Genomic DNA, 10000 nt, shown 5'->3' on the forward strand with positions numbered 1-10000 from the left:
TCTGTCCAGCTGCTGCAGGTGTTTGTTGAGGTACATACAGAAGGGAGCATTGCACTCAATCAGTGGTCTGACAAGGGCTGAGCACAGTGGAGTTATGACCGCTGTGGTCTTGGATGTGATGCCCTTATTTTTGAGATGGGCAGTATAGAAGGCTTTCCTTACTACTGTGGAGACATGGTGATTGAAGTTTAGGTTGCTATGAACCTGCATTCCCAGCTCTCTTACCACTGTGTTTGAGCTTGGAGGGGTGCTAGCTATATCATAACTAGCAGGGGCTACTTCTTTGCCAAAGGTGAAAATGAAGCATTTTTTTTGCATTTAGTTTCAGTCCATGGCACTGGCACCAATCATTTTTCTGTGTCAGTCCCTTCTGTAATTTGTTGATATCATTGAGAGACTCTATGATAGTGCTCAGTTGACAGTTGTCTGCAAATTGGTAAGCCACAGGCCATCTACTTTTGACTGGACTTCAGAAAAATAGATCCCAAACAGTACAGGGCCCAGTACAGATACTTGTGGTACACCACTGGTAACTGGTCTACTGGTGGAAGTGGATTCCCCAACTTTAACAGTGTGTGTTCTATCTGGAACCAGTCTGCTATCCATCTAGTGATGAATGGATTAATGCCTAGTTGGGAGAGTTTCTCAATAATCCCTGAGTGAGCAATTGTGTCAAATGCCTTGGCTAAATCAAGATAGGCAGTGTGTACTGCTTTGCTCTCATCCAGGGCTTTGGTGACTTTCTCAAAGAAGTTCACCAGGTTTAATAACCATGATTTACCCTCAATGAAACCAAACTGGGTTGGGTCAAGAGCTTAAAGGCTGCCTATATTCTGGTTAATAAAGTCCATGATGATTCTTTCCATAGCCTTGCAGATAAGGCTGGTCAGGCTAATTGGTTTATAGTTCCCAGGGTCAGTGGATGGACCCCCTTTGTGCAAGGGGATTACTGTTGCTGTTCTCCACTCCTCTGGCACAAAACCAGTACTTAACCTGTGGTTAAAGAGACAGATAAGTGGTTCCACTAGGCCCTGTTTTAGGTTGTTTAGTATGCAGCCTGAGATATTATCTGGTCCCATATAGGCCATATTTTTTGGACTTGGAGAGAGCTTGAATGACCTGTTTTTTTGGAGATAATCGGTAAAGGACAGGTATCAAGAATGGTATGGAGTATGGCCGGTGGGGACAAGGGGGGTGAAACTGCTGTAAATCTATCTGCTAGCAGGTTGGCAATTTCTTCAGGTTCAGTATGAGTGGTGCCATCCACTATAAGTTTGTCATACAGCCAGGTATTCGGTTATTGGTTTTGGATGTAGCTAAAGAATACCTTATGATTGTCTTTACTTAGGATGCCATTCTACTCTTGTAACTAACTTTAGAGGTCTTTACAAGGTTTCTGATTTGCTTGGTTAGGCTGTGTAGGGTAATCTTCCATTGCTGAGTACGTTCCTTCTTGTGCTTGGATATCAGTTTCTTTCTTTTGTTATATAGCTTATTTATACTTGCAGTCCATCAGGGTGGTTTGTTTTTATGAAAGGACCTGGTTTTAGTCCTCTCAGGTACAGCTGAATCAATACATTTGCTTAAGTGGCTATATAGGATGTCTGTGTACTTCTCTGCATAAGGTCATTGCTGCATGTGTTAGCAGGGGCTTTGAAACCATTTATGCCATCACTTGGGAGACTATAGTTTGCTTTGGAAAAATATATATTTTTTGCTCCTGTGGGGGTGTCAGGACTGCTACTTCAAACAAGACAGACTTATGGTCTGACTTAACTAGGAAGGGCAGCATATTGGGGGTAGTGCAGTCTCCCCCCCATGTTGGTGAGTACTAGGTCTAGGACATTAGAGCCACTTTTTGGGGTCCAAACTAACTGTTCCAGTGCATTTGAGTTAGAAAAGTCCAGGAACCTCAATGCAACCATGTTTGTGCTCATGTATGTCACCCAATTGATGGAGTAGTTGAAGTCTCCCATGACCAAGGTGTTTGGTTGTATATTGAAAAATTCAAGCCAAGTCCAGATAGGTGGTGTGTTTCTCCTGGTTCATGGTGGGGGACCTGTAGCTAGCTATGATGTGGTAAGGTATTTTACCTATAGTCATTTGGACCTGTAGTAGCTCAAGAGAGTTGTACTGTTTCACAAGTCCCAATGTGCATTTGGATTTAATGAAAATGGATACACCTCCACCTTTGGTTCATTCATACTCATTGTGGGGTCTGATGTGTGGAAGGCATGCCTTGCATGGTTGGGGTACTCTCTGTAGCCTTGAACCAAGTTTCAGTGACTGTGCAGATGTCAGCATCTTTCAAGGTGAGGAGTGCTTCCAGGGAGTGCAGTTTACTGTTTACTATTTAAGCTCCTAGCATTAAACAGCATGACATTGAGTTTGTCTCCAAAGTATTTTTTTACATCAGAGGTTTTGCTGTTTTTACATAGAGTAAAAAAGGCTCTATGGGGGGAGGCAAGTGTCTTTGTCAATATCCTAAAGCCTTGAGGAGACAGGTGAAGGCCATTTCTGGTGAAGCATTGAGGTCTGTCAACCATGTCTTCCCAGGATGAAAGATACTGGATCCCCTTGAAGTGACACCAGAAACTAAGCCGATTGTTAAAATAAATAATTTTTTTGTTTGTACTATGACATCATCCTAGGTGAATGTAGAATGCTGTTTAGCACTAGGGAGATACCTGCCTGTCACACATAATCTGTGAGCTCTATCATGTCTGTCTTCATATAGCACAGAGTGGTACATCTCAAGTCATTCACTTCAACAAGTACTATGATAGAGTCATAACGGTAATTGCTGCTGAGTGACTTGAGTGTGTTCATTACTTGGTGGATCATGGCCCCTGGCAGGCAGCTAACTTTGAGCTTCTCCTTGTCCAGCCTGGTGAGAGGAACATCTGTGTGTCTCACTATTGAGTCACCTATGACTAGGATGTTAGGTTTTGAAATGTTTTGCCTTAGGGGCTTGATTGTTGAGACACTGTTATCCATGTTGTTATGTGTACTGATGGATTCAGTTGGTGTACCAGTATGTGAGAGTTGTTTGCACTTGGGAGGTCAATGGTCTTTTACTAGGCTCCTGTTGAGTACCTTTGTGTATGTGGATTTATGTGTCATGACTTTATCTTGCGTAAGAAGGGAGTTGTGTGTGCAGACAACATTTTTGATGTCTTGTTTATTGTTTCCTGAGAGGACTAATTCAAGTTTGATAGTATAGTGGCATCTCTCACATACGGTATTTGTTTGCTTTAGGAGCAGGAGGTTGAGAGTATACATAATGCAAATGCTACATTGCTTAAGGATACCCATGTCAATCAGGCTGGCTGAAGCAATGTTGGGAAACCAAATGTCCATAGCAGCAGGTAGTTCCTGGTTTGTGGGAGGGCAAAAGATCAGCTATTCCTCTGGGATTAGTAAGGGGACTTAAATGGGATTAGTGAGGAAAGTGGGGTGACTCTTGACAGTGCTTAGATGAGCTGCTTATAACGTAGCAGTGTGCAACCAAGTTGCCCAGAAGAGCAGCAGGGAACCCTGAGAGGGTTTCACTGAGTGGTGTTAAGGGAAAAAATATGATTCTAGGTGTTTGCATCTATACAAGGTACCTCTAAACCCCACTGCATGGTGTGCAGCTATACCAAACTCTGCGCAGCTCCTCCAAACTGAATGCAAACCCATGCAAATGCAGTGCTCAAATACAAGCAAATTTAAAAAAGTTCTAACACAATCTTCCAATAGAAAAGCCCCTCACAGAGCCTTTATTCCAGCAGTCTTCAACTCAGTTGGATCCTGAGCTACTACACTTCTGCCTCAAGGGTGTAGTGAGGCCCTCTTAATGTAAGATGGCTGGTTTTTGTGCTCTGGTGATACCAAACAGGCTGGATTCATCAGATCTGAGCCTAGCCTATGATATTTAAGGCAGGAGAAATAAAAATGCAAAATGCAGAATTAATCAGTCAAAACAGCAAAAACAGTAAAAATGAAGCAACAGTTCAGTAAAATTTGATACACAAGTACAAAAAACAGGCTAACATTCTACTTACTTTTTGAAGATTGCAGTACATGCCTTAGGTTTTCTTACATGCACTTCAGAACTCTGATTAAGAATGCCAGACTCTGAGGAGCTCTGCCAAAACTGTTTCCCGTTTTGCATTATATGTGCAATGTTGCATTCCTTATCCAAAACATGCTTTCTAGGTGGTATATTCTTCTTGCCAGATGAGATACAAACTGGAACCTGATCAATTTTGCATTGCTTCTTTACAATGCAGTTAGGGTTGCCACCTTTTCAAATGCCCAAAGTGGGACATTTTTGGTACAAACATCAGATTTTGCAAGGCAAAACATACCCACGGCCACTGCAAAGGACAGAACTTAATTTTTTTTGCCTAAATAAAAGCGTATTCTTGTATTTTAGTTGCTTATTTTGTTTCTTATAACATTTAGGTGTTTCAGATACAAAATAACTGTTTTATGCAACTATTACGTAAAATATAGGAAATAATTTTGCCCTAAAAATCTCAGGACATTTGCCATTTGTATGATTTTTTTGCAGGACATAACTGCCCAAAGAGGGACTGTTCCTCGCAAAGTGGGGCAGATGGTAACCCTAAATGCAGTCCATTATATCTGATAGCTTAATGGTTCTACATCCAAGCAGATAGCTGAGCCTTGTATGCCAACCCTCTGCCAACTTTTACATATAAGGCAATCCTTCTGAATTAACAGCATTCACAGCCCAAAATGAGGGAGGTAAAAGTCTAAATGCAGGATAAAACTTGGTATAATATTTTCTTTTTCTCCCAAGAACATAATACTGTTTGAAATATAGCATTAGATCAGAAAGAGTTCCAGGAGCTACATGACTTCAATCAGATGACGCACTTGCATTTCCCGGAGATACGTGACTTAAATCAGATGAGGCCCTTGGAATGTCCATCTCAGGCAAACTAAAGCAGAATAGGTCTCACCTCTTATCCCTGCTCTGCAAATCTACTCCTATTGGTAGCTAATAGGTTATAGATTAAGTGATGTATTGGATAGGAATGGGATAAGATGTGGTATATGATGGAAATATCCTACTTTAGCTTGACAAAAAACCTATAGCATACATTTATGACCCCCCAGCTTGAGTGAAATGACAATGAACAAGCATATTAAATTATATTAAAAATATAAACTATATTAAAGCATATAGAAATAATGCATGTCATGTAAACTGGAGTTAGATCTGATGAAGCTCTGTTAAGGGCAAAAGTGCTCATCTATTCAATATTTTTTATTTTTCAATAAAGGAGTATAGATTTCTATACAAGGTATAACCAAGCAATTACAATAAAGTCTCATTTGAGATTGGCCATGGTCCAGGATTCTTTTTTCTTGGTTTTAAGGAGACTCAGCCAACAGATTTGATGCTCAAGAAGCACCAGTTGTTTTCCAGTGGATATATATATATATATATATATATATATATTCATAAAAAAATGTTTAATATTTTCAAGACCTATATCTTCATCAGGGAGAACAGCTTTGGAGGCAACCTTTGTCCTTATTTACAATGATATATACATGGGATATACTGAGACAGTGATTGTTTTGGAAGTGGCAGGAACATGTTTTTGGATACAATTTATTTATGGAAACAATACCTTGATGATTGCTGGGTGTTGTAAAAAGTAGGCACTGATGGTTTAAAACAATTTGCACAATATTTCAATAATAATGTTTATGGCATTGAATTTATATACACCTAGGATTTATTTGTGTCCAGTTACACTGGATGTCTCGATAACATAACTTTTAGATGGAACTATTAGTACCACTTTTCAAAGCAAACCCATTCATAGACATATGTATTTATATGTAAACAGTTGTCACCCACCACACATCATTAGAAATGTCCCCTACTCACAGTTCCTCCATGTCAAGAGAAGTTTTAGCCAGGATTCTCAGTTTCTAGATGAAACTAAAGGACTAAAATAAAATATTCTCCATTGAGTTTATGATGTTTATATAGAGGAATGGGTTATACAATAGCCTAGTCTTCAGCCTGGAAATTAGTTTATCAATGTTTTCCTATGCCTATGCTTAATGCCAGATGTTCTACACTCCCCGTTAGATTTCTTACTGTATTTGTTAACAACAGTTATAACATCAAACAATGCAGGATGCCTTTTTTAGTAAGATTGTTTCTAAACATACACAGCTTACCTATTGTAGGGACAAAAATTTGGCTAATGTTTTTGTCTCATTAAAAAAAAAAGTCATGTGAAGGTATTGATATGAACTGCCTTTTCTGGCACTTTATGATCTGACATTTACCTATGTGGTCGTTATGCACACTACAGTATTGTTTTAAAAACAAAGCATTTCATTTAAACAAATGTTGGTCAACACTTGATATTAAATCTTTGCTTACCTGTAAGGTGGGCTGGGTGAAATATTTAGCTATGTGCCAATACAAGATATTTTGTGTGGGCCAGACGTCTTGACCACTAAGATTCTCTCTTCATTTGACCATATTAGCTGCAAATAAGAAAGAACTGTCTTGAACAGGCATACTTCTGTTCACACTTCTGCCCGTTTTTCATTCACTGGTATTAATAGGGTTTGTACTGCAGGATGTCCTGATACACAAAACAAGATCTACTGGACAGGAAAGAGAAGCAATGCATTATGTTTGGGGTTATGTTTCCACCAGGTCTGAATGAACATTTTTAAATTCGACATTTTACTTTTTGCTTTGATCTAGTAGTATTTTGCTAACTTACATTTTTTCCCTGTTTGTGAGTATCATTTTTATTGTAAGGATTACAAACATGAATATGTGATCTAATTATTTCTGAATGCTGAATTACACTGATTATTTGCCTGTATTGTTCTTGACTTCTGAATTTAAACAGTTGCAAACAGATATGTTTCCAGTATTCCACCTCCAGATGGCATTGTTTTCTTCTTTTTAGCTTTGCCTGATGCATTTTTTTTTCTTTTAATGTGGATAATTGTGGTAACAACAAGGCACATAGCTGTACATATATGTATATCTATATCTATATATGTGTGTGAGTGTGTGTGTGTGTGTGTGTGTGTGTGTGTGTGTGTGTGTGTGTGTGTGTGTGTGTGTGTGTGTGTGTGTGTGTGTGTATATATATATATATATATATATATATATATATATATATATATATATATATATATATACACATAAATATGTGTGTCTCTCTCTCTCTCTCTCTATATATATATATATATATATATATATATATATATATATATATATACATATGTGTGTGTGTGTGTGTGTGTGTGTGTGTGTGTGCATGTGTGTGTGCGCATGCGCACGCATGTCTTAGTTATCATTACTACTTTGAAAAAACTGTTAACTTTGTATATATTTTATCTTAGTGATGTTTACATCCTGGTATGTTAATTGAGTATGGTCATGTGATTCTAAGAACTTATATAAATTGCTGTTTACATTTCTCTACAGATATACATTGAAAAAGTCTTTAGCTGGTAAAACTGTGGTATGCTAAATAATCTCTTATTAAAGCTACAATGTCTTTTTCCTTATAAGTGATGGTCTGTTTGTGGTTTGTTTCTATCTTTACTATTCTTTGGAATTTGGAATTATGTACTTGCAACCTTGTTGGGTAATGTATATATATATATATATATATATATATATATATATATATATATATATATATATATGTGTGTGTGTGTGTGTGTGTGTGTGTGTGTGTGTGTGTGTGTGTGTGTGTGTGTGTGTGTGTGTGTCTGTGTGTGCGTGTGTCTGTGTGCATGTGTGTGTGTGTGTGTGTGTGTGTGTGTGTGTGTGTGTGTGTGTGTGTGTGTGTGTGTGTGTGTGTATGTATGTGAGTGCACGTGTTGCTGGAATATGCAAACACTTCTACAGCTATATTGAGAACTTGGAAGCAGTCTTGGGAAACAGTGGGTGTAAAGCAGCAAATCTTGGATGAAATGTTGATCCATTGCAGGACACATTTACTCATACACCAAACACTTACTTGACAGTTTAAAGTGTCTCCTCTTGACTCAGTCACATTTCATGGGGATGTGGATGGAAACAGGAATGGCAGGTAATCAATCATGTTTACATATGGAAGACATACAAACTCCATTTAGAAGACATCTCCACTGGAAACCAAACTTGGGAATGGGAATTCAAAGCTATGAGGTAGCAAGGCTAATCACAGGGAATATTAGCTGTGATGTATACTTTACACATTGCTGAAAGAAAAAAAAAATGTCATCTTGTTGAGCTGTTTTACTGTAAACACCCTTTGGAAAAGAAATGGATACCTCTGGTCCTTCACACTGTAAAATCCTTTTGAGAAAAACAAACATCTCTGCTCTCTTTCCTATACTATTTAAGTGTCATAGTTTCTCTTCTACAGGACTTGACTTCTGTTTGCTCTGAGAAATATTCCTGTGTTGTTTGTTGAGCATAAATCACATAACATCCTGCATCCACTGGGGTATATTCTCTTGTTACTTTATTTCAGCCATGTTTAATATTACCTTACCTGATACTTAACAGTGACTTCAGTATCAACAAACAACTGCATGTGTTGCTGGCAAAGGGATTAATGTCTAATTTACAAAGCAAAGGATCTTTTTAATTGCATCTCCTAAGTGAGTGTATTTTGATTTGACCATTTTACAATGGCCATACGATTAAAGGATTAATTTGAAGAGCTTAAAAGGGAATTATATTGATATACTTTATTCCTCAAGTTGTTGTTTCTCTCAAAGTAGTGCCTAAAATATATACTTGCTGGCTGTGGGTTGTCTCAAAATATATTGCTAAATGAAGAAATGGAGACAACATGAAAATATTTCTTACTATACACACACCTTGGGGTATGAAATTTTACATCAGAAATATAAAAGAGGTGACAATATCAGATATTTATTGCCAATTTAAAAATATTACCTCAAATTATATTATCAAAATCAAATGTCTTGTCAGATGTATTTTTCCTTTGGACCAATAGCACAGTTATAAAATAAATATCAGTATGCTTCCACTCTCAAAGAATTACTAAGTCACTTTTTCATGCTCTGAATCATGCGCATGCCTCAGGGTTATTCATTCCTTAACTGACAAACTGAGTATGTTTAGCTGGTCCTGAACGATAACAGTCATGTCATGTGTTACAATATTTTATCTGCCTACCAGCATTAAGGTGCTTCCACATAATGAAAGAAGCAATTCCTTTTCATTTTATCTGCCATTCAGTCTTAGAGTGTTTTAAAATATATCTAAGTACATAGTCATAAAAGAGTGCTTATCAAAATAAATTCAGATAAATATACCTTCTATTGGATGTAATTTTAAAACTCACTTGGTTACATATTGATGTATATGCACATGTCCTTTTGTTGTACATGCAGACACACACACACACACACACACACACACACACACACACACACACACACACACACATATATGAATATATATGCGAGCGCATGTGTATATTTACACACACACACACACACACACACACATATATAAATATATATATATATATATATATATATATATATATATGTGTGTGTGTGTGTGTGTGTGTGTGTGGATTCACTTCTGATGCTCAAAATACTGAAATATCAAATTTCAGTATCTTGAGACCAGAAGAACAAAACTCCACAACAATGAAAACCCAAAATACCAATACGCAAAACACTGAACCCTCCCCCCAACATAAAACTACACAAAACAAAAAAAAAAAACACTACTCTACATTTAAGGAGGGGGTCAAACCTCCCTGCACACCCCACCCCCTACTTGTATATATCAACTCCGAGGTCACACTAACACAAAAACAGCAACACACCTACCTCTACGAGCCCTACACTCCCATCTCACAAACACAACACATGTAAAACAATCACCATGCTCAACACCTGTACACACACAACCTCACACACCTACCCTAAACTGCACCTACAACATCCAAACATATAA

The sequence above is a fragment of the Protopterus annectens genome, chromosome 11.part0 (assembly GCF_019279795.1).
Source record: "Protopterus annectens isolate FY-2018-M chromosome 11.part0, PAN1.0, whole genome shotgun sequence".
NCBI classification, from domain to species: Eukaryota; Metazoa; Chordata; order Ceratodontiformes; family Protopteridae; genus Protopterus; species Protopterus annectens.